Below are 26,156 nucleotides of genomic sequence, written 5' to 3' on the forward strand. Positions count from 1 at the left end.
CAAAAATACATCAGGAATACATAATGACACTAGTAAAGCAAAGTAAACTGATTAAATACAGCATAAAGTAAAACGCCCCAAAATAGGCAAAACCTGCAAGGTCCGTGTACATGAGAATTTTCAATTTTTGCAAAGTTTTAATGTTCTCTTTATTTAAGGTTTATATCATAGAAATCCGGCCAAAAATACATCAGGAATACATAATGACACTAGTAAAGCAAAGTAAACTGATTAAATACAGCATAAAGTAAAACGCTCCAAAATAGGCAAAACCTGCAAGGTCCGCGTACATGAGAATTTTCAATTTTTGCAAAGTTTTAATTTTCTCTTTATTTAAGGTTTATATCATAGAAATCCTACCAAAAATACATCAGGAATACATAATGACACTAGTAAAGCAAAGTAAACTTATTAAATACAGCATAAAGTAAAACGCCCCAAAATAGGAACAACCTGCAAGGTCCGCGTACATGAGAATTTTCAATTTTTGCAAAGTTTTAATTTTCTCTTTATTTAAGGTTTATATCATAGAAATCCGGCCAAAAATACATCAGGAATACATAATGACACTAGTAAAGCAAAGTAAACTGATTAAATACAGCATAAAGTAAAACGCCCCAAAATAGGAAAAACCTGCAAGGTCCGCGTACATGAGAATTTTCAATTTTTGCAAAGTTTTAATTTTCTCTTTATTTAAGGTTTATATCATAGAAATCCGGCCAAAAATACATCAGGAATACATAATGACACTAGTAAAGCAAAGTAAACTGATTAAATACAGCATAAAGTAAAACGCTCCAAAATAGGCAAAACCTGCAAGGTCCGCGTACATGAGAATTTTTGCAAAGTTTTAATTTTCTGTTTATTTAAGGTTTATATCATAGAAATCCGGCCAAAAATACATCAGGAATACATAATGACACTAGTAAAGCAAAGTAAACTGATTAAATACAGCATAAAGTAAAACGCCCCAAAATAGGCAAAACCTGCAAGGTCCGCGTACATGAGAATTTTCAATTTTTGCAAAGTTTTAATTTTGTCTTTATTTAAGGTTTATATCATAGAAATCCGGCCAAAAATACATCAGGAATACATAATGACACTAGTAAAGCAAAGTAAACTGATTAAATACAGCATAAAGTAAAACGCTCCAAAATAGGCAAAACCTGCAAGGTCCGCGTACATGAGAATTTTTGCAAAGTTTTAATTTTGTCTTTATTTAAGGTTTATATCATAGAAATCCGGCCAAAAATACATCAGGAATACATAATGACACTAGTAAAGCAAAGTAAACTGATTAAATACAGCATAAAGTAAAACGCCCCAAAATAGGCAAAACCTGCAAGGTCCGCGTACATGAGAATTTTCAATTTTTGCAAAGTTTTAATTTTCTCTTTATTTAAGGTTTATATCATAGAAATCCGGCCAAAAATACATCAGGAATACATAATGACACTAGTAAAGCAAAGTAAACTTATTAAATACAGCATAAAGTAAAACGCTCCAAAATAGGCAAAAGCTGCAAGGTCCGCGTACATGAGAATTTTCAATTTTTGCAAAGTTTTAATTTTCTCTTTATTTAAGGGTTATATCATAGAAATCCGGCCAAAAATACATCAGGAATACATAATGACACTAGTAAAGCAAAGTAAACTGATTAAATACAGCATAAAGTAAAACGCCCCAAAATAGGCAAAACCTGCAAGGTCCGCGTACATGAGAATTTTCAATTTTTGCAAAGTTTTAATGTTCTCTTTATTTAAGGTTTATATCATAGAAATCCGGCCAAAAATACATCAGGAATACATAATGACACTAGTAAAGCAAAGTAAACTGATTAAATACAGCATAAAGTAAAACGCTCCAAAATAGGCAAAACCTGCAAGGTCCGCGTACATGAGAATTTTCAATTTTTGCAAAGTTTTAATTTTCTCTTTATTTAAGGTTTATATCATAGAAATCCGGCCAAAAATACATCAGGAATACATAATGACACTAGTAAAGCAAAGTAAACTGATTAAATACAGCATAAAGTAAAACGCCAGAAAATAGGCAAAACCTGCAAGGTCCGCGTACATGAGAATTTTCAATTTTTGCAAAGTTTTAATTTTCTCTTTATTTAAGGTTTATATCATAGAAATCCGGCCAAAAATACATCAGGAATACATAATGACACTAGTAAAGCAAAGTAAACTGATTAAATACAGCATAAAGTAAAACGCCAGAAAATAGGCAAAACCTGCAAGGTCCGCGTACATGAGAATTTTACATTTTTGCAAAGTTTTAATTTTCTCTTTATTTAAGGTTTATATCATAGAAATCCGGCCAAAAATACATCAGGAATACATAATGACACTAGTAAAGCAAAGTAAACTGATTAAATACAGCATAAAGTAAAACGCCCCAAAATAGGCAAAACCTGCAAGGTCCGCGTACATGAGAATTTTCAATTTTTGCAAAGTTTTAATTTTCTCTTTATTTAAGGTTTATATCATAGAAATCCGGCCAAAAATACATCAGGAATACATAATGACACTAGTAAAGCAAAGTAAACTTATTAAATACAGCATAAAGTAAAACGCTCCAAAATAGGCAAAACCTGCAAGGTCCGCGTACATGAGAATTTTCAATTTTTGCAAAGTTTTAATTTTCTGTTTATTACAGGTTTATATCATAGAAATCCGGCCAAAAATACATCAGGAATACATAATGACACTAGTAAAGCAAAGTAAACTGATTAAATACAGCATAAAGTAAAACGCCCCAAAATAGGCAAAACCTGCAAGGTCCGCGTACATGAGAATTTTCAATTTTTGCAAAGTTTTAATTTTGTCTTTATTTAAGGTTTATATCATAGAAATCCGGCCAAAAATACATCAGGAATACATAATGACACTAGTAAAGCAAAGTAAACTGATTAAATACAGCATAAAGTAAAACGCTACAAAATAGGCAAAACCTGCAAGGTCCGCGTACATGAGAATTTTCGCAAAGTTTTAATTTTGTCTTTATTTAAGGTTTATATCATAGAAATCCGGCCAAAAATACATCAGGAATACATAATGACACTAGTAAAGCAAAGTAAACTGATTAAATACAGCATAAAGTAAAACGCCCCAAAATAGGCAAAACCTGCAAGGTCCGCGTACATGAGAATTTTCAATTTTTGCAAAGTTTTAATGTTCTCTTTATTTAAGGTTTATATCATAGAAATCCGGCCAAAAATACATCAGGAATACATAATGACACTAGTAAAGCAAAGTAAACTGATTAAATACAGCATAAAGTAAAACGCCCCAAAATAGGAAAAACCTGCAAGGTCCGCATACATGAGAATTTTCAATTTTTGCAAAGTTTTAATTTTCTCTTTATTTAAGGTTTATATCATAGAAATCCGGCCAAAAATACATCAGGAATACATAATGACACTAGTAAAGCAAAGTAAACTGATTAAATACAGCATAAAGTAAAACGCCAGAAAATAGGCAAAACCTGCAAGGTCCGCGTACATGAGAATTTTCAATTTTTGCAAAGTTTTAATTTTCTCTTTATTTAAGGTTTATATCATAGAAATCCGGCCAAAAATACATCAGGAATACATAATGACACTAGTAAAGCAAAGTAAACTGATTAAATACAGCATAAAGTAAAACGCTCCAAAATAGGCAAAACCTGCAAGGTCCGCGTACATGAGAATTTTCAATTTTTGCAAAGTTTTAATTTTCTCTTTATTTAAGGTTTATATCATAGAAATCCGGCCAAAAATACATCAGGAATACATAATGACACTAGTAAAGCAAAGTAAACTTATTAAATACAGCATAAAGTAAAACGCTCCAAAATAGGCAAAACCTGCAAGGTCCGCGTACATGAGAATTTTCAATTTTTGCAAAGTTTTAATTTTCTCTTTATTTAAGGTTTATATCATAGAAATCCGACCAAAAATACATCAGGAATACATAATGACACTAGTAAAGCAAAGTAAACTTATTAAATACAGCATAAAGTAAAACGCCCCAAAATAGGAAAAACCTGCAAGGTCCGCGTACATGAGAATTTTCAATTTTTGCAAAGTTTTAATTTTCTCTTTATTTAAGGTTTATATCATAGAAATCCGGCCAAAAATACATCAGGAATACATAATGACACTAGTAAAGCAAAGTAAACTGATTAAATACAGCATAAAGTAAAACGCTCCAAAATAGGCAAAACCTGCAAGGTCCGCGTACATGAGAATTTTCAATTTTTGCAAAGTTTTAATTTTCTGTTTATTTAAGGTTTATATCATAGAAATCCGGCCAAAAATACATCAGGAATACATAATGACACTAGTAAAGCAAAGTAAACTGATTAAATACAGCATAAAGTAAAACGCCCCAAAATAGGCAAAACCTGCAAGGTCCGCGTACATGAGAATTTTACATTTTTGCAAAGTTTTTATTTTCTCTTTATTTAAGGTTTATATCATAGAAATCCGGCCAAAAATACATCAGGAATACATAATGACACTAGTAATGCAAAGTAAACTGATTAAATACAGCATAAAGTAAAACGCCAGAAAATAGGCAAAACCTGCAAGGTCCGCGTACATGAGAATTTTACATTTTTGCAAAGTTTTAATTTTCTCTTTATTTAAGGTTTATATCATAGAAATCCGGCCAAAAATACATCAGGAATACATAATGACACTAGTAAAGCAAAGTAAACTGATTAAATACAGCATAAAGTAAAACGCCCCAAAATAGGCAAAACCTGCAAGGTCCGCGTACATGAGAATTTTCAATTTTTGCAAAGTTTTAATTTTCTCTTTATTTAAGGTTTATATCATAGAAATCCGGCCAAAAATACATCAGGAATACATAATGACACTAGTAAAGCAAAGTAAACTTATTAAATACAGCATAAAGTAAAACGCTCCAAAATAGGCAAAACCTGCAAGGTCCGCGTACATGAGAATTTTCAATTTTTGCAAAGTTTTAATTTTCTCTTTATTTAAGGTTTATATCATAGAAATCCGACCAAAAATACATCAGGAATACATAATGACACTAGTAAAGCAAAGTAAACTTATTAAATACAGCATAAAGTAAAACGCCCCAAAATAGGAAAAACCTGCAAGGTCCGCGTACATGAGAATTTTCAATTTTTGCAAAGTTTTAATTTTCTCTTTATTTAAGGTTTATATCATAGAAATCCGGCCAAAAATACATCAGGAATACATAATGACACTAGTAAAGCAAAGTAAACTGATTAAATACAGCATAAAGTAAAACGCCCCAAAATAGGCAAAACCTGCAAGGTCCGCGTACATGAGAATTTTCAATTTTTGCAAAGTTTTAATTTTCTCTTTATTTAAGGTTTATATCATAGAAATCCGGCCAAAAATACATCAGGAATACATAATGACACTAGTAAAGCAAAGTAAACTGATTAAATACAGCATAAAGTAAAACGCTCCAAAATAGGCAAAACCTGCAAGGTCCGCGTACATGAGAATTTTCGCAAAGTTTTAATTTTCTGTTTATTTAAGGTTTATATCATAGAAATCCGGCCAAAAATACATCAGGAATACATAATGACACTAGTAAAGCAAAGTAAACTGATTAAATACAGCATAAAGTAAAACGCCCCAAAATAGGCAAAACCTGCAAGGTCCGCGTACATGAGAATTTTACATTTTTGCAAAGTTTTAATTTTGTCTTTATTTAAGGTTTATATCATAGAAATCCGGCCAAAAATACATCAGGAATACATAATGACACTAGTAAAGCAAAGTAAACTGATTAAATACAGCATAAAGTAAAACGCTCCAAAATAGGCAAAACCTGCAAGGTCCGCGTACATGAGAATTTTCGCAAAGTTTTAATTTTGTCTTTATTTAAGGTTTATATCATAGAAATCCGGCCAAAAATACATCAGGAATACATAATGACACTAGTAAAGCAAAGTAAACTGATTAAATACAGCATAAAGTAAAACGCCCCAAAATAGGCAAAACCTGCAAGGTCCGCGTACATGAGAATTTTCAATTTTTGCAAAGTTTTAATGTTCTCTTTATTTAAGGTTTATATCATAGAAATCCGGCCAAAAATACATCAGGAATACATAATGACACTAGTAAAGCAAAGTAAACTGATTAAATACAGCATAAAGTAAAACGCCCCAAAATAGGCAAAACCTGCAAGGTCCGCGTACATGAGAATTTTACATTTTTGCAAAGTTTTTATTTTCTCTTTATTTAAGGTTTATATCATAGAAATCCGGCCAAAAATACATCAGGGATACATAATGACACTAGTAATGCAAAGTAAACTGATTAAATACAGCATAAAGTAAAACGCCAGAAAATAGGCAAAACCTGCAAGGTCCGCGTACATGAGAATTTTCAATTTTTGCAAAGTTTTAATTTTCTCTTTATTTAAGGTTTATATCATAGAAATCCGGCCAAAAATACATCAGGAATACATAATGACACTAGTAAAGCAAAGTAAACTTATTAAATACAGCATAAAGTAAAACGCTCCAAAATAGGCAAAACCTGCAAGGTCCGCGTACATGAGAATTTTACATTTTTGCAAAGTTTTAATTTTCTCTTTATTTAAGGTTTATATCATAGAAATCCGGCCAAAAATACATCAGGAATACATAATGACACTAGTAAAGCAAAGTAAACTTATTAAATACAGCATAAAGTAAAACACCCCAAAATAGGAAAAACCTGCAAGGTCCGCGTACATGAGAATTTTCAATTTTTGCAAAGTTTTAATTTTGTCTTTATTTAAGGTTTATATCATAGAAATCCGGCCAAAAATACATCAGGAATACATAATGACACTAGTAAAGCAAAGTAAACTGATTAAATACAGCATAAAGTAAAACGCCCCAAAATAGGCAAAACCTGCAAGGTCCGCGTACATGAGAATTTTCAATTTTTGCAAAGTTTTAATTTTCTCTTTATTTAAGGTTTATATCATAGAAATCCGGCCAAAAATACATCAGGAATACATAATGACACTAGTAAAGCAAAGTAAACTGATTAAATACAGCATAAAGTAAAACGCTCCAAAATAGGCAAAACCTGCAAGGTCCGCGTACATGAGAATTTTCGCAAAGTTTTAATTTTCTGTTTATTTAAGGTTTATATCATAGAAATCCGGCCAAAAATACATCAGGAATACATAATGACACTAGTAAAGCAAAGTAAACTGATTAAATACAGCATAAAGTAAAACGCCCCCAAATAGGCAAAACCTGCAAGGTCCGCGTACATGAGAATTTTCAATTTTTGCAAAGTTTTAATTTTCTCTTTATTTAAGGTTTATATCATAGAAATCCGGCCAAAAATACATCAGGAATACATAATGACACTAGTAAAGCAAAGTAAACTGATTAAATACAGCATAAAGTAAAACGCCAGAAAATAGGCAAAACCTGCAAGGTCCGCGTACATGAGAATTTTACATTTTTGCAAAGTTTTAATTTTCTCTTTATTTAAGGTTTATATCATAGAAATCCGGCCAAAAATACATCAGGAATACATAATGACACTAGTAAAGCAAAGTAAACTGATTAAATACAGCATAAAGTAAAACGCCCCAAAATAGGCAAAACCTGCAAGGTCCGCGTACATGAGAATTTTCAATTTTTGCAAAGTTTTAATTTTCTCTTTATTTAAGGTTTATATCATAGAAATCAAGCCAAAAATACATCAGGAATACATAATGACACTAGTAAAGCAAAGTAAACTTATTAAATACAGCATAAAGTAAAACGCTCCAAAATAGGCAAAACCTGCAAGGTCCGCGTACATGAGAATTTTCAATTTTTGCAAAGTTTTAATTTTCTCTTTATTTAAGGTTTATATCATAGAAATCCGACCAAAAATACATCAGGAATACATAATGACACTAGTAAAGCAAAGTAAACTGATTAAATACAGCATAAAGTAAAACGCCCCAAAATAGGAAAAACCTGCAAGGTCCGCGTACATGAGAATTTTCAATTTTTGCAAAGTTTTAATTTTCTCTTTATTTAAGGTTTATATCATAGAAATCCGGCCAAAAATACATCAGGAATACATAATGACACTAGTAAAGCAAAGTAAACTGATTAAATACAGCATAAAGTAAAACGCTCCAAAATAGGCAAAACCTGCAAGGTCCGCGTACATGAGAATTTTCGCAAAGTTTTAATTTTCTGTTTATTTAAGGTTTATATCATAGAAATCCGGCCAAAAATACATCAGGAATACATAATGACACTAGTAAAGCAAAGTAAACTGATTAAATACAGCATAAAGTAAAACGCCCCAAAATAGGCAAAACCTGCAAGGTCCGCGTACATGAGAATTTTCAATTTTTGCAAAGTTTTAATGTTCTCTTTATTTAAGGTTTATATCATAGAAATCCGGCCAAAAATACATCAGGAATACATAATGACACTAGTAAAGCAAAGTAAACTGATTAAATACAGCATAAAGTAAAACGCTCCAAAATAGGCAAAACCTGCAAGGTCCGCGTACATGAGAATTTTCAATTTTTGCAAAGTTTTAATTTTCTCTTTATTTAAGGTTTATATCATAGAAATCCGGCCAAAAATACATCAGGAATACATAATGACACTAGTAAAGCAAAGTAAACTGATTAAATACAGCATAAAGTAAAACGCCCCAAAATAGGAAAAACCTGCAAGGTCCGCATACATGAGAATTTTCAATTTTTGCAAAGTTTTAATTTTCTCTTTATTTAAGGTTTATATCATAGAAATCCGGCCAAAAATACATCAGGAATACATAATGACACTAGTAAAGCAAAGTAAACTGATTAAATACAGCATAAAGTAAAACGCCAGAAAATAGGCAAAACCTGCAAGGTCCGCGTACATGAGAATTTTACATTTTTGCAAAGTTTTAATTTTCTCTTTATTTAAGGTTTATATCATAGAAATCCGGCCAAAAATACATCAGGAATACATAATGACACTAGTAAAGCAAAGTAAACTGATTAAATACAGCATAAAGTAAAACGCCCCAAAATAGGCAAAACCTGCAAGGTCCGCGTACATGAGAATTTTCAATTTTTGCAAAGTTTTAATTTTCTCTTTATTTAAGGTTTATATCATAGAAATCAAGCCAAAAATACATCAGGAATACATAATGACACTAGTAAAGCAAAGTAAACTTATTAAATACAGCATAAAGTAAAACGCTCCAAAATAGGCAAAACCTGCAAGGTCCGCGTACATGAGAATTTTCAATTTTTGCAAAGTTTTAATTTTCTCTTTATTTAAGGTTTATATCATAGAAATCCGACCAAAAATACATCAGGAATACATAATGACACTAGTAAAGCAAAGTAAACTGATTAAATACAGCATAAAGTAAAACGCCCCAAAATAGGAAAAACCTGCAAGGTCCGCGTACATGAGAATTTTCAATTTTTGCAAAGTTTTAATTTTCTCTTTATTTAAGGTTTATATCATAGAAATCCGGCCAAAAATACATCAGGAATACATAATGACACTAGTAAAGCAAAGTAAACTGATTAAATACAGCATAAAGTAAAACGCTCCAAAATAGGCAAAACCTGCAAGGTCCGCGTACATGAGAATTTTCGCAAAGTTTTAATTTTCTGTTTATTTAAGGTTTATATCATAGAAATCCGGCCAAAAATACATCAGGAATACATAATGACACTAGTAAAGAAAAGTAAACTGATTAAATACAGCATAAAGTAAAACGCCCCAAAATAGGCAAAACCTGCAAGGTCCGCGTACATGAGAATTTTCGCAAAGTTTTAATTTTGTCTTTATTTAAGGTTTATATCATAGAAATCCGGCCAAAAATACATCAGGAATACATAATGACACTAGTAAAGCAAAGTAAACTTATTAAATACAGCATAAAGTAAAACGCCCCAAAATAGGCAAAACCTGCAAGGTCCGCGTACATGAGAATTTTCAATTTTTGCAAAGTTTTAATGTTCTCTTTATTTAAGGTTTATATCATAGAAATCCGGCCACAAATTCATCAGGAATACATAATGACACTAGTAAAGCAAAGTAAACTGATTAAATACAGCATAAAGTAAAACGCTCCAAAATAGGCAAAACCTGCAAGGTCCGCGTACATGAGAATTTTCAATTTTTGCAAAGTTTTAATTTTCTCTTTATTTAAGGTTTATATCATAGAAATCCGGCCAAAAATACATCAGGAATACATAATGACACTAGTAAAGCAAAGTAAACTGATTAAATACAGCATAAAGTAAAACGCCAGAAAATAGGCAAAACCTGCAAGGTCCGCGTACATGAGAATTTTCAATTTTTGCAAAGTTTTAATTTTCTCTTTATTTAAGGTTTATATCATAGAAATCCGGCCAAAAATACATCAGGAATACATAATGACACTAGTAAAGCAAAGTAAACTGATTAAATACAGCATAAAGTAAAACGCTCCAAAATAGGCAAAACCTGCAAGGTCCGCGTACATGAGAATTTTCAATTTTTGCAAAGTTTTAATTTTCTCTTTATTTAAGGTTTATATCATAGAAATCCGGCCAAAAATACATCAGGAATACATAATGACACTAGTAAAGCAAAGTAAACTTATTAAATACAGCATAAAGTAAAACGCTCCAAAATAGGCAAAACCTGCAAGGTCCGCGTACATGAGAATTTTCAATTTTTGCAAAGTTTTAATTTTCTCTTTATTTAAGGTTTATATCATAGAAATCCGACCAAAAATACATCAGGAATACATAATGACACTAGTAAAGCAAAGTAAACTTATTAAATACAGCATAAAGTAAAACGCCCCAAAATAGGAAAAACCTGCAAGGTCCGCGTACATGAGAATTTTCAATTTTTGCAAAGTTTTAATTTTCTCTTTATTTAAGGTTTATATCATAGAAATCCGGCCAAAAATACATCAGGAATACATAATGACACTAGTAAAGCAAAGTAAACTGATTAAATACAGCATAAAGTAAAACGCTCCAAAATAGGCAAAACCTGCAAGGTCCGCGTACATGAGAATTTTCAATTTTTGCAAAGTTTTAATTTTCTGTTTATTTAAGGTTTATATCATAGAAATCCGGCCAAAAATACATCAGGAATACATAATGACACTAGTAAAGCAAAGTAAACTGATTAAATACAGCATAAAGTAAAACGCCCCAAAATAGGCAAAACCTGCAAGGTCCGCGTACATGAGAATTTTACATTTTTGCAAAGTTTTTATTTTCTCTTTATTTAAGGTTTATATCATAGAAATCCGGCCAAAAATACATCAGGAATACATAATGACACTAGTAATGCAAAGTAAACTGATTAAATACAGCATAAAGTAAAACGCCAGAAAATAGGCAAAACCTGCAAGGTCCGCGTACATGAGAATTTTACATTTTTGCAAAGTTTTAATTTTCTCTTTATTTAAGGTTTATATCATAGAAATCCGGCCAAAAATACATCAGGAATACATAATGACACTAGTAAAGCAAAGTAAACTGATTAAATACAGCATAAAGTAAAACGCCCCAAAATAGGCAAAACCTGCAAGGTCCGCGTACATGAGAATTTTCAATTTTTGCAAAGTTTAAATTTTCTCTTTATTTAAGGTTTATATCATAGAAATCCGGCCAAAAATACATCAGGAATACATAATGACACTAGTAAAGCAAAGTAAACTTATTAAATACAGCATAAAGTAAAACGCTCCAAAATAGGCAAAACCTGCAAGGTCCGCGTACATGAGAATTTTCAATTTTTGCAAAGTTTTAATTTTCTCTTTATTTAAGGTTTATATCATAGAAATCCGACCAAAAATACATCAGGAATACATAATGACACTAGTAAAGCAAAGTAAACTTATTAAATACAGCATAAAGTAAAACGCCCCAAAATAGGAAAAACCTGCAAGGTCCGCGTACATGAGAATTTTCAATTTTTGCAAAGTTTTAATTTTCTCTTTATTTAAGGTTTATATCATAGAAATCCGGCCAAAAATACATCAGGAATACATAATGACACTAGTAAAGCAAAGTAAACTGATTAAATACAGCATAAAGTAAAACGCCCCAAAATAGGCAAAACCTGCAAGGTCCGCGTACATGAGAATTTTCAATTTTTGCAAAGTTTTAATTTTCTCTTTATTTAAGGTTTATATCATAGAAATCCGGCCAAAAATACATCAGGAATACATAATGACACTAGTAAAGCAAAGTAAACTGATTAAATACAGCATAAAGTAAAACGCTCCAAAATAGGCAAAACCTGCAAGGTCCGCGTACATGAGAATTTTCGCAAAGTTTTAATTTTCTGTTTATTTAAGGTTTATATCATAGAAATCCGGCCAAAAATACATCAGGAATACATAATGACACTAGTAAAGCAAAGTAAACTGATTAAATACAGCATAAAGTAAAACGCCCCAAAATAGGCAAAACCTGCAAGGTCCGCGTACATGAGAATTTTACATTTTTGCAAAGTTTTAATTTTGTCTTTATTTAAGGTTTATATCATAGAAATCCGGCCAAAAATACATCAGGAATACATAATGACACTAGTAAAGCAAAGTAAACTGATTAAATACAGCATAAAGTAAAACGCTCCAAAATAGGCAAAACCTGCAAGGTCCGCGTACATGAGAATTTTCGCAAAGTTTTAATTTTGTCTTTATTTAAGGTTTATATCATAGAAATCCGGCCAAAAATACATCAGGAATACATAATGACACTAGTAAAGCAAAGTAAACTGATTAAATACAGCATAAAGTAAAACGCCCCAAAATAGGCAAAACCTGCAAGGTCCGCGTACATGAGAATTTTCAATTTTTGCAAAGTTTTAATGTTCTCTTTATTTAAGGTTTATATCATAGAAATCCGGCCAAAAATACATCAGGAATACATAATGACACTAGTAAAGCAAAGTAAACTGATTAAATACAGCATAAAGTAAAACGCCCCAAAATAGGCAAAACCTGCAAGGTCCGCGTACATGAGAATTTTACATTTTTGCAAAGTTTTTATTTTCTCTTTATTTAAGGTTTATATCATAGAAATCCGGCCAAAAATACATCAGGGATACATAATGACACTAGTAATGCAAAGTAAACTGATTAAATACAGCATAAAGTAAAACGCCAGAAAATAGGCAAAACCTGCAAGGTCCGCGTACATGAGAATTTTACATTTTTGCAAAGTTTTAATTTTCTCTTTATTTAAGGTTTATATCATAGAAATCCGGCCAAAAATACATCAGGAATACATAATGACACTAGTAAAGCAAAGTAAACTGATTAAATACAGCATAAAGTAAAACGCCCCAAAATAGGCAAAACCTGCAAGGTCCGCGTACATGAGAATTTTCAATTTTTGCAAAGTTTTAATTTTCTCTTTATTTAAGGTTTATATCATAGAAATCCGGCCAAAAATACATCAGGAATACATAATGACACTAGTAAAGCAAAGTAAACTTATTAAATACAGCATAAAGTAAAACGCTCCAAAATAGGCAAAACCTGCAAGGTCCGCGTACATGAGAATTTTACATTTTTGCAAAGTTTTAATTTTCTCTTTATTTAAGGTTTATATCATAGAAATCCGGCCAAAAATACATCAGGAATACATAATGACACTAGTAAAGCAAAGTAAACTTATTAAATACAGCATAAAGTAAAACGCATCAAAATAGGAAAAACCTGCAAGGTCCGCGTACATGAGAATTTTCAATTTTTGCAAAGTTTTAATTTTCTCTTTATTTAAGGTTTATATCATAGAAATCCGGCCAAAAATACATCAGGAATACATAATGACACTAGTAAAGCAAAGTAAACTGATTAAATACAGCATAAAGTAAAACGCCCCAAAATAGGCAAAACCTGCAAGGTCCGCGTACATGAGAATTTTCAATTTTTGCAAAGTTTTAATTTTCTCTTTATTTAAGGTTTATATCATAGAAATCCGGCCAAAAATACATCAGGAATACATAATGACACTAGTAAAGCAAAGTAAACTGATTAAATACAGCATAAAGTAAAACGCTCCAAAATAGGCAAAACCTGCAAGGTCCGCGTACATGAGAATTTTCGCAAAGTTTTAATTTTCTGTTTATTTAAGGTTTATATCATAGAAATCCGGCCAAAAATACATCAGGAATACATAATGACACTAGTAAAGCAAAGTAAACTTATTAAATACAGCATAAAGTAAAACGCCAGAAAATAGGCAAAACCTGCAAGGTCCGCGTACATGAGAATTTTCAATTTTTGCAAAGTTTTAATTTTGTCTTTATTTAAGGTTTATATCATAGAAATCCGGCCAAAAATACATCAGGAATACATAATGACACTAGTAAAGCAAAGTAAACTGATTAAATACAGCATAAAGTAAAACGCCAGAAAATAGGCAAAACCTGCAAGGTCCGCGTACATGAGAATTTTCGCAAAGTTTTAATTTTGTCTTTATTTAAGGTTTATATCATAGAAATCCGGCCAAAAATACATCAGGAATACATAATGACACTAGTAAAGCAAAGTAAACTGATTAAATACAGCATAAAGTAAAACGCCCCAAAATAGGCAAAACCTGCAAGGTCCGCGTACATGAGAATTTTCAATTTTTGCAAAGTTTTAATGTTCTCTTTATTTAAGGTTTATATCATAGAAATCCGGCCAAAAATACATCAGGAATACATAATGACACTAGTAAAGCAAAGTAAACTGATTAAATACAGCATAAAGTAAAACGCCCCAAAATAGGCAAAACCTGCAAGGTCCGCGTACATGAGAATTTTACATTTTTGCAAAGTTTTTATTTTCTCTTTATTTAAGGTTTATATCATAGAAATCCGGCCAAAAATACATCAGGGATACATAATGACACTAGTAATGCAAAGTAAACTGATTAAATACAGCATAAAGTAAAACGCCAGAAAATAGGCAAAACCTGCAAGGTCCGCGTACATGAGAATTTTACATTTTTGCAAAGTTTTAATTTTCTCTTTATTTAAGGTTTATATCATAGAAATCCGGCCAAAAATACATCAGGAATACATAATGACACTAGTAAAGCAAAGTAAACTGATTAAATACAGCATAAAGTAAAACGCCCCAAAATAGGCAAAACCTGCAAGGTCCGCGTACATGAGAATTTTCAATTTTTGCAAAGTTTTAATTTTCTCTTTATTTAAGGTTTATATCATAGAAATCCGGCCAAAAATACATCAGGAATACATAATGACACTAGTAAAGCAAAGTAAACTTATTAAATACAGCATAAAGTAAAACGCTCCAAAATAGGCAAAACCTGCAAGGTCCGCGTACATGAGAATTTTACATTTTTGCAAAGTTTTAATTTTCTCTTTATTTAAGGTTTATATCATAGAAATCCGGCCAAAAATACATCAGGAATACATAATGACACTAGTAAAGCAAAGTAAACTTATTAAATACAGCATAAAGTAAAACGCCCCAAAATAGGAAAAACCTGCAAGGTCCGCGTACATGAGAATTTTCAATTTTTGCAAAGTTTTAATTTTCTCTTTATTTAAGGTTTATATCATAGAAATCCGGCCAAAAATACATCAGGAATACATAATGACACTAGTAAAGCAAAGTAAACTGATTAAATACAGCATAAAGTAAAACGCCCCAAAATAGGCAAAACCTGAAAGGTCCGCGTACATGAGAATTTTCAATTTTTGCAAAGTTTTAATTTTCTCTTTATTTAAGGTTTATATCATAGAAATCCGGCCAAAAATACATCAGGAATACATAATGACACTAGTAAAGCAAAGTAAACTGATTAAATACAGCATAAAGTAAAACGCTCCAAAATAGGCAAAACCTGCAAGGTCCGCGTACATGAGAATTTTCGCAAAGTTTTAATTTTCTGTTTATTTAAGGTTTATATCATAGAAATCCGGCCAAAAATACATCAGGAATACATAATGACACTAGTAAAGCAAAGTAAACTTATTAAATACAGCATAAAGTAAAACGCCAGAAAATAGGCAAAACCTGCAAGGTCCGCGTACATGAGAATTTTCAATTTTTGCAAAGTTTTAATTTTGTCTTTATTTAAGGTTTATATCATAGAAATCCGGCCAAAAATACATCAGGAATACATAATGACACTAGTAAAGCAAAGTAAACTGATTAAATACAGCATAAAGTAAAACGCCAGAAAATAGGCAAAACCTGCAAGGTCCGCGTACATGAGAATTTTCGCAAAGTTTTAATTTTGTCTTTATTTAAGGTTTATATCATAGAAATCCGGCCAAAAATACATCAGGAATACATAATGACACTAGTAAAGCAAAGTAAACTGATTAAATACAGCATAAAGTAAAACGCCCCAAAATAGGCAAAACCTGCAAGGTCCGCGTACATGAGAATTTTCAATTTTTGCAAAGTTTTAATGTTCTCTTTATTTAAGGTTTATATCATAGAAATCCGGCCAAAAATACATCAGGAATACATAATGACACTAGTAAAGCAAAGTAAACTGATTAAATACAGCATAAAGTAAAACGCTCCAAAATAGGCAAAACCTGCAAGGTCCGCGTACATGAGAATTTTCAATTTTTGCAAAGTTTTAATTTTCTCTTTATTTAAGGTTTATATCATAGAAATCCGGCCAAAAATACATCAGGAATACATAATGACACTAGTAAAGCAAAGTAAACTTATTAAATACAGCATAAAGTAAAACGCCCCAAAATAGGAAAAACCTGCAAGGTCCGCATACATGAGAATTTTCAATTTTTGCAAAGTTTTAATTTTCTCTTTATTTAAGGTTTATATCATAGAAATCCGGCCAAAAATACATCAGGAATACATAATGACACTAGTAAAGCAAAGTAAACTGATTAAATACAGCATAAAGTAAAACGCCCCAAAATAGGAAAAACCTGCAAGGTCCGCGTACATGAGAATTTTCAATTTTTGCAAAGTTTTAATTTTCTCTTTATTTAAGGTTTATATCATAGAAATCAAGCCAAAAATACATCAGGAATACATAATGACACTAGTAAAGCAAAGTAAACTTATTAAATACAGCATAAAGTAAAACGCTCCAAAATAGGCAAAACCTGCAAGGTCCGCGTACATGAGAATTTTCAATTTTTGCAAAGTTTTAATTTTCTCTTTATTTAAGGTTTATATCATAGAAATCCGACCAAAAATACATCAGGAATACATAATGACACTAGTAAAGCAAAGTAAACTGATTAAATACAGCATAAAGTAAAACGCCCCAAAATAGGAAAAACCTGCAAGGTCCGCGTACATGAGAATTTTCAATTTTTGCAAAGTTTTAATTTTCTCTTTATTTAAGGTTTATATCATAGAAATCCGGCCAAAAATACATCAGGAATACATAATGACACTAGTAAAGCAAAGTAAACTGATTAAATACAGCATAAAGTAAAACGCTCCAAAATAGGCAAAACCTGCAAGGTCCGCGTACATGAGAATTTTCGCAAAGTTTTAATTTTCTGTTTATTTAAGGTTTATATCATAGAAATCCGGCCAAAAATACATCAGGAATACATAATGACACTAGTAAAGAAAAGTAAACTGATTAAATACAGCATAAAGTAAAACGCCCCAAAATAGGCAAAACCTGCAAGGTCCGCGTACATGAGAATTTTCGCAAAGTTTTAATTTTCTGTTTATTTAAGGTTTATATCATAGAAATCCGGCCAAAAATACATAAGGAATACATAATGACACTAGTAAAGAAAAGTAAACTGATTAAATACAGCATAAAGTAAAACGCCCCAAAATAGGCAAAACCTGCAAGGTCCGCGTACATGAGAATTTTCAATTTTTGCAAAGTTTTAATTTTCTCTTTATTTAAGGTTTATATCATAGAAATCCGGCCAAAAATACATCAGGAATACATAATGACACTAGTAAAGCAAAGTAAACTGATTAAATACAGCATAAAGTAAAACGCTCCAAAATAGGCAAAACCTGCAAGGTCCGCGTACATGAGAATTTTCGCAAAGTTTTAATTTTCTGTTTATTTAAGGTTTATATCATAGAAATCCGGCCAAAAATACATAAGGAATACATAATGACACTAGTAAAGCAAAGTAAACTGATTAAATACAGCATAAAGTAAAACGCCAGAAAATAGGCAAAACCTGCAAGGTCCGCGTACATGAGAATTTTCAATTTTTGCAAAGTTTTAATTTTCTCTTTATTTAAGGTTTATATCATAGAAATCCGGCCAAAAATACATCAGGAATACATAATGACACTAGTAAAGCAAAGTAAACTGATTAAATACAGCATAAAGTAAAACGCCCCAAAATAGGCAAAACCTGCAAGGTCCGCGTACATGAGCATTTTCAATTTTTGCAAAGTTTTAATGTTCTCTTTATTTAAGGTTTATATCATAGAAATCCGGCCAAAAATACATCAGGAATACATAATGACACTAGTAAAGCAAAGTAAACTGATTAAATACAGCATAAAGTAAAACGCTCCAAAATAGGCAAAACCTGCAAGGTCCGCGTACATGAGAATTTTCAATTTTTGCAAAGTTTTCATTTTCTCTTTATTTAAGGTTTATATCATAGAAATCCGGCCAAAAATACATCAGGAATACATAATGACACTAGTAAAGCAAAGTAAACTTATTAAATACAGCATAAAGTAAAACGCCCCAAAATAGGAAAAACCTGCAAGGTCCGCGTACATGAGAATTTTCAATTTTTGCAAAGTTTTAATTTTCTCTTTATTTAAGGTTTATATCATAGAAATCCGGCCAAAAATACATCAGGAATACATAATGACACTAGTAAAGCAAAGTAAACTGATTAAATACAGCATAAAGTAAAACGCTCCAAAATAGGCAAAACCTGCAAGGTCCGCGTACATGAGAATTTTCGCAAAGTTTTAATTTTCTGTTTATTTAAGGTTTATATCATAGAAATCCGGCCAAAAATACATCAGGAATACATAATGACACTAGTAAAGCAAAGTAAACTGATTAAATACAGCATAAAGTAAAACGCCCCAAAATAGGCAAAACCTGCAAGGTCCGCGTACATGAGAATTTTCGCAAAGTTTTAATTTTCTGTTTATTTAAGGTTTATATCATAGAAATCCGGCCAAAAATACATCAGGAATACATAATGACACTAGTAAAGCAAAGTAAACTGATTAAATACAGCATAAAGTAAAACGCCCCCAAATAGGCAAAACCTGCAAGGTCCGCGTACATGAGAATTTTCAATTTTTGCAAAGTTTTAATTTTGTCTTTATTTAAGGTTTATATCATAGAAATCCGGCCAAAAATACATCAGGAATACATAATGACACTAGTAAAGCAAAGTAAACTGATTAAATACAGCATAAAGTAAAACGCCAGAAAATAGGCAAAACCTGCAAGGTCCGCGTACATGAGAATTTTCGCAAAGTTTTAATTTTGTCTTTATTTAAGGTTTATATCATAGAAATCCGGCCAAAAATACATCAGGAATACATAATGACACTAGTAAAGCAAAGTAAACTGATTAAATACAGCATAAAGTAAAACGCCCCAAAATAGGCAAAACCTGCAAGGTCCGCGTACATGAGAATTTTCAATTTTTGCAAAGTTTTAATGTTCTCTTTATTTAAGGTTTATATCATAGAAATCCGGCCAAAAATACATCAGGAATACATAATGACACTAGTAAAGCAAAGTAAACTGATTAAATACAGCATAAAGTAAAACGCTCCAAAATAGGCAAAACCTGCAAGGTCCGCGTACATGAGAATTTTCAATTTTTGCAAAGTTTTCATTTTCTCTTTATTTAAGGTTTATATCATAGAAATCCGGCCAAAAATACATCAGGAATACATAATGACACTAGTAAAGCAAAGTAAACTTATTAAATACAGCATAAAGTAAAACGCCCCAAAATAGGAAAAACCTGCAAGGTCCGCATACATGAGAATTTTCAATTTTTGCAAAGTTTTAATTTTCTCTTTATTTAAGGTTTATATCATAGAAATCCGGCCAAAAATACATCAGGAATACATAATGACACTAGTAAAGCAAAGTAAACTGATTAAATACAGCATAAAGTAAAACGCCAGAAAATAGGCAAAACCTGCAAGGTCCGCGTACATGAGAATTTTACATTTTTGCAAAGTTTTAATTTTCTCTTTATTTAAGGTTTATATCATAGAAATCCGGCCAAAAATACATCAGGAATACATAATGACACTAGTAAAGCAAAGTAAACTGATTAAATACAGCATAAAGTAAAACGCCCCAAAATAGGCAAAACCTGCAAGGTCCGCGTACATGAGAATTTTCAATTTTTGCAAAGTTTTAATTTTCTCTTTATTTAAGGTTTATATCATAGAAATCAAGCCAAAAATACATCAGGAATACATAATGACACTAGTAAAGCAAAGTAAACTTATTAAATACAGCATAAAGTAAAACGCTCCAAAATAGGCAAAACCTGCAAGGTCCGCGTACATGAGAATTTTCAATTTTTGCAAAGTTTTAATTTTCTCTTTATTTAAGGTTTATATCATAGAAATCCGACCAAAAATACATCAGGAATACATAATGACACTAGTAAAGCAAAGTAAACTGATTAAATACAGCATAAAGTAAAACGCCCCAAAATAGGAAAAACCTGCAAGGTCCGCGTACATGAGAATTTTCAATTTTTGCAAAGTTTTAATTTTCTCTTTATTTAAGGTTTATATCATAGAAATCCGGCCAAAAATACATCAGGAATACATAATGACACTAGTAAAGCAAAGTAAACTGATTAAATACAGCATAAAGTAAAACGCTCCAAAATAGGCAAAACCTGCAAGGTCCGCGTACATGAGAATTTTCGCAAAGTTTTAATTTTCTGTTTATTTAAGGTTTATATCATAGAAATCCGGCCAAAAATACATCAGGAATACATAATGACACTAGTAAAGCAAAGTAAACTGATTAAATACAGCATAAAGTAAAACGCCCCAAAATAGGCAAAACCTGCAAGGTCCGCGTACATGAGAATTTTCAATTTTTGCAAAGTTTTAATGTTCTCTTTATTTAAGGTTTATATCATAGAAATCCGGCCAAAAATACATCAGGAATACATAATGACACTAGTAAAGCAAAGTAAACTGATTAAATACAGCATAAAGTAAAACGCTCCAAAATAGGCAAAACCTGCAAGGTCCGCGTACATGAGAATTTTCAATTTTTGCAAAGTTTTAATTTTCTCTTTATTTAAGGTTTATATCATAGAAATCCGGCCAAAAATACATCAGGAATACATAATGACACTAGTAAAGCAAAGTAAACTGATTAAATACAGCATAAAGTAAAACGCTCCAAAATAGGAAAAACCTGCAAGGTCCGCATACATGAGAATTTTCAATTTTTGCAAAGTTTTAATTTTCTCTTTATTTAAGGTTTATATCATAGAAATCCGGCCAAAAATACATCAGGAATACATAATGACACTAGTAAAGCAAAGTAAACTGATTAAATACAGCATAAAGTAAAACGCCAGAAAATAGGCAAAACCTGCAAGGTCCGCGTACATGAGAATTTTCAATTTTTGCAAAGTTTTAATTTTCTCTTTATTTAAGGTTTATATCATAGAAATCCGGCCAAAAATACATCAGGAATACATAATGACACTAGTAAAGCAAAGTAAACTGATTAAATACAGCATAAAGTAAAACGCCCCAAAATAGGCAAAACCTGCAAGGTCCGCGTACATGAGAATTTTCAATTTTTGCAAAGTTTTAATTTTCTCTTTATTTAAGGTTTATATCATAGAAATCAAGCCAAAAATACATCAGGAATACATAATGACACTAGTAAAGCAAAGTAAACTTATTAAATACAGCATAAAGTAAAACGCTCCAAAATAGGCAAAACCTGCAAGGTCCGCGTACATGAGAATTTTCAATTTTTGCAAAGTTTTAATTTTCTCTTTATTTAAGGTTTATATCATAGAAATCCGGCCAAAAATACATCAGGAATACATAATGACACTAGTAAAGCAAAGTAAACTGATTAAATACAGCATAAAGTAAAACGCTCCAAAATAGGCAAAACCTGCAAGGTCCGCGTACATGAGAATTTTCGCAAAGTTTTAATTTTCTGTTTATTTAAGGTTTATATCATAGAAATCCGGCCAAAAATACATCAGGAATACATAATGACACTAGTAAAGAAAAGTAAACTGATTAAATACAGCATAAAGTAAAACGCCCCAAAATAGGCAAAACCTGCAAGGTCCGCGTACATGAGAATTTTCAATTTTTGCAAAGTTTTAATTTTGTCTTTATTTAAGGTTTATATCATAGAAATCCGGCCAAAAATACATCAGGAATACATAATGACACTAGTAAAGCAAATTAAACTGATTAAATACAGCATAAAGTAAAACGCTCCAAAATAGGCAAAACCTGCAAGGTCCGCGTACATGAGAATTTTCGCAAAGTTTTAATTTTGTCTTTATTTAAGGTTTATATCATAGAAATCCGGCCAAAAATACATCAGGAATACATAATGACACTAGTAAAGCAAAGTAAACTTATTAAATACAGCATAAAGTAAAACGCCCCAAAATAGGCAAAACCTGCAAGGTCCGCGTACATGAGAATTTTCAATTTTTGCAAAGTTTTAATGTTCTCTTTATTTAAGGTTTATATCATAGAAATCCGGCCAAAAATACATCAGGAATACATAATGACACTAGTAAAGCAAAGTAAACTGATTAAATACAGCATAAAGTAAAACGCTCCAAAATAGGCAAAACCTGCAAGGTCCGCGTACATGAGAATTTTCAATTTTTGCAAAGTTTTAATTTTCTCTTTATTTAAGGTTTATATCATAGAAATCCGGCCAAAAATACATCAGGAATACATAATGACACTAGTAAAGCAAAGTAAACTGATTAAATACAGCATAAAGTAAAACGCCAGAAAATAGGCAAAACCTGCAAGGTCCGCGTACATGAGAATTTTCAATTTTTGCAAAGTTTTAATTTTCTCTTTATTTAAGGTTTATATCATAGAAATCCGGCCAAAAATACATCAGGAATACATAATGACACTAGTAAAGCAAAGTAAACTGATTAAATACAGCATAAAGTAAAACGCTCCAAAATAGGCAAAACCTGCAAGGTCCGCGTACATGAGAATTTTCAATTTTTGCAAAGTTTTAATTTTCTCTTTATTTAAGGTTTATATCATAGAAATCCGGCCAAAAATACATCAGGAATACATAATGACACTAGTAAAGCAAAGTAAACTTATTAAATACAGCATAAAGTAAAACGCTCCAAAATAGGCAAAACCTGCAAGGTCCGCGTACATGAGAATTTTCAATTTTTGCAAAGTTTTAATTTTCTCTTTATTTAAGGTTTATATCATAGAAATCCGACCAAAAATACATCAGGAATACATAATGACACTAGTAAAGCAAAGTAAACTTATTAAATACAGCATAAAGTAAAACGCCCCAAAATAGGAAAAACCTGCAAGGTCCGCGTACATGAGAATTTTCAATTTTTGCAAAGTTTTAATTTTCTCTTTATTTAAGGTTTATATCATAGAAATCCGGCCAAAAATACATCAGGAATACATAATGACACTAGTAAAGCAAAGTAAACTGATTAAATACAGCATAAAGTAAAACGCTCCAAAATAGGCAAAACCTGCAAGGTCCGCGTACATGAGAATTTTCAATTTTTGCAAAGTTTTAATTTTCTGTTTATTTAAGGTTTATATCATAGAAATCCGGCCAAAAATACATCAGGAATACATAATGACACTAGTAAAGCAAAGTAAACTGATTAAATACAGCATAAAGTAAAACGCCCCAAAATAGGCAAAACCTGCAAGGTCCGCGTACATGAGAATTTTACATTTTTGCAAAGTTTTTATTTTCTCTTTATTTAAGGTTTATATCATAGAAATCCGGCCAAAAATACATCAGGAATACATAATGACACTAGTAATGCAAAGTAAACTGATTAAATACAGCATAAAGTAAAACGCCAGAAAATAGGCAAAACCTGCAAGGTCCGCGTACATGAGAATTTTACATTTTTGCAAAGTTTTAATTTTCTCTTTATTTAAGGTTTATATCATAGAAATCCGGCCAAAAATACATCAGGAATACATAATGACACTAGTAAAGCAAAGTAAACTGATTAAATACAGCATAAAGTAAAACGCCCCAAAATAGGCAAAACCTGCAAGGTCCGCGTACATGAGAATTTTCAATTTTTGCAAAGTTTAAATTTTCTCTTTATTTAAGGTTTATATCATAGAAATCCGGCCAAAAATACATCAGGAATACATAATGACACTAGTAAAGCAAAGTAAACTGATTAAATACAGCATAAAGTAAAACGCTCCAAAATAGGCAAAACCTGCAAGGTCCGCGTACATGAGAATTTTCAATTTTTGCAAAGTTTTAATTTTCTCTTTATTTAAGGTTTATATCATAGAAATCCGACCAAAAATACATCAGGAATACATAATGACACTAGTAAAGCAAAGTAAACTTATTAAATACAGCATAAAGTAAAACGCCCCAAAATAGGAAAAACCTGCAAGGTCCGCGTACATGAGAATTTTCAATTTTTGCAAAGTTTTAATTTTCTCTTTATTTAAGGTTTATATCATAGAAATCCGGCCAAAAATACATCAGGAATACATAATGACACTAGTAAAGCAAAGTAAACTGATTAAATACAGCATAAAGTAAAACGCCCCAAAATAGGCAAAACCTGCAAGGTCCGCGTACATGAGAATTTTCAATTTTTGCAAAGTTTTAATTTTCTCTTTATTTAAGGTTTATATCATAGAAATCCGGCCAAAAATACATCAGGAATACATAATGACACTAGTAAAGCAAAGTAAACTGATTAAATACAGCATAAAGTAAAACGCCCCAAAATAGGCAAAACCTGCAAGGTCCGCGTACATGAGAATTTTACATTTTTGCAAAGTTTTAATTTTGTCTTTATTTAAGGTTTATATCATAGAAATCCGGCCAAAAATACATCAGGAATACATAATGACACTAGTAAAGCAAAGTAAACTGATTAAATACAGCATAAAGTAAAACGCTCCAAAATAGGCAAAACCTGCAAGGTCCGCGTACATGAGAATTTTCGCAAAGTTTTAATTTTGTCTTTATTTAAGGTTTATATCATAGAAATCCGGCCAAAAATACATCAGGAATACATAATGACACTAGTAAAGCAAAGTAAACTGATTAAATACAGCATAAAGTAAAACGCCCCAAAATAGGCAAAACCTGCAAGGTCCGCGTACATGAGAATTTTCAATTTTTGCAAAGTTTTAATGTTCTCTTTATTTAAGGTTTATATCATAGAAATCCGGCCAAAAATACATCAGGAATACATAATGACACTAGTAAAGCAAAGTAAACTGATTAAATACAGCATAAAGTAAAACGCCCCAAAATAGGCAAAACCTGCAAGGTCCGCGTACATGAGAATTTTACATTTTTGCAAAGTTTTTATTTTCTCTTTATTTAAGGTTTATATCATAGAAATCCGGCCAAAAATACATCAGGGATACATAATGACACTAGTAATGCAAAGTAAACTGATTAAATACAGCATAAAGTAAAACGCCAGAAAATAGGCAAAACCTGCAAGGTCCGCGTACATGAGAATTTTACATTTTTGCAAAGTTTTAATTTTCTCTTTATTTAAGGTTTATATCATAGAAATCCGGCCAAAAATACATCAGGAATACATAATGACACTAGTAAAGCAAAGTAAACTTATTAAATACAGCATAAAGTAAAACGCCCCAAAATAGGCAAAACCTGCAAGGTCCGCGTACATGAGAATTTTCAATTTTTGCAAAGTTTTAATTTTCTCTTTATTTAAGGTTTATATCATAGAAATCCGGCCAAAAATACATCAGGAATACATAATGACACTAGTAAAGCAAAGTAAACTTATTAAATACAGCATAAAGTAAAACGCTCCAAAATAGGCAAAACCTGCAAGGTCCGCGTACATGAGAATTTTACATTTTTGCAAAGTTTTAATTTTCTCTTTATTTAAGGTTTATATCATAGAAATCCGGCCAAAAATACATCAGGAATACATAATGACACTAGTAAAGCAAAGTAAACTTA

The sequence above is a fragment of the Euprymna scolopes genome, chromosome 7 (genome assembly GCF_053919585.1).
Source record: "Euprymna scolopes isolate OS-2025 chromosome 7, ASM5391958v1, whole genome shotgun sequence".
Taxonomy (NCBI): Eukaryota; Metazoa; Mollusca; class Cephalopoda; order Sepiida; family Sepiolidae; genus Euprymna; species Euprymna scolopes.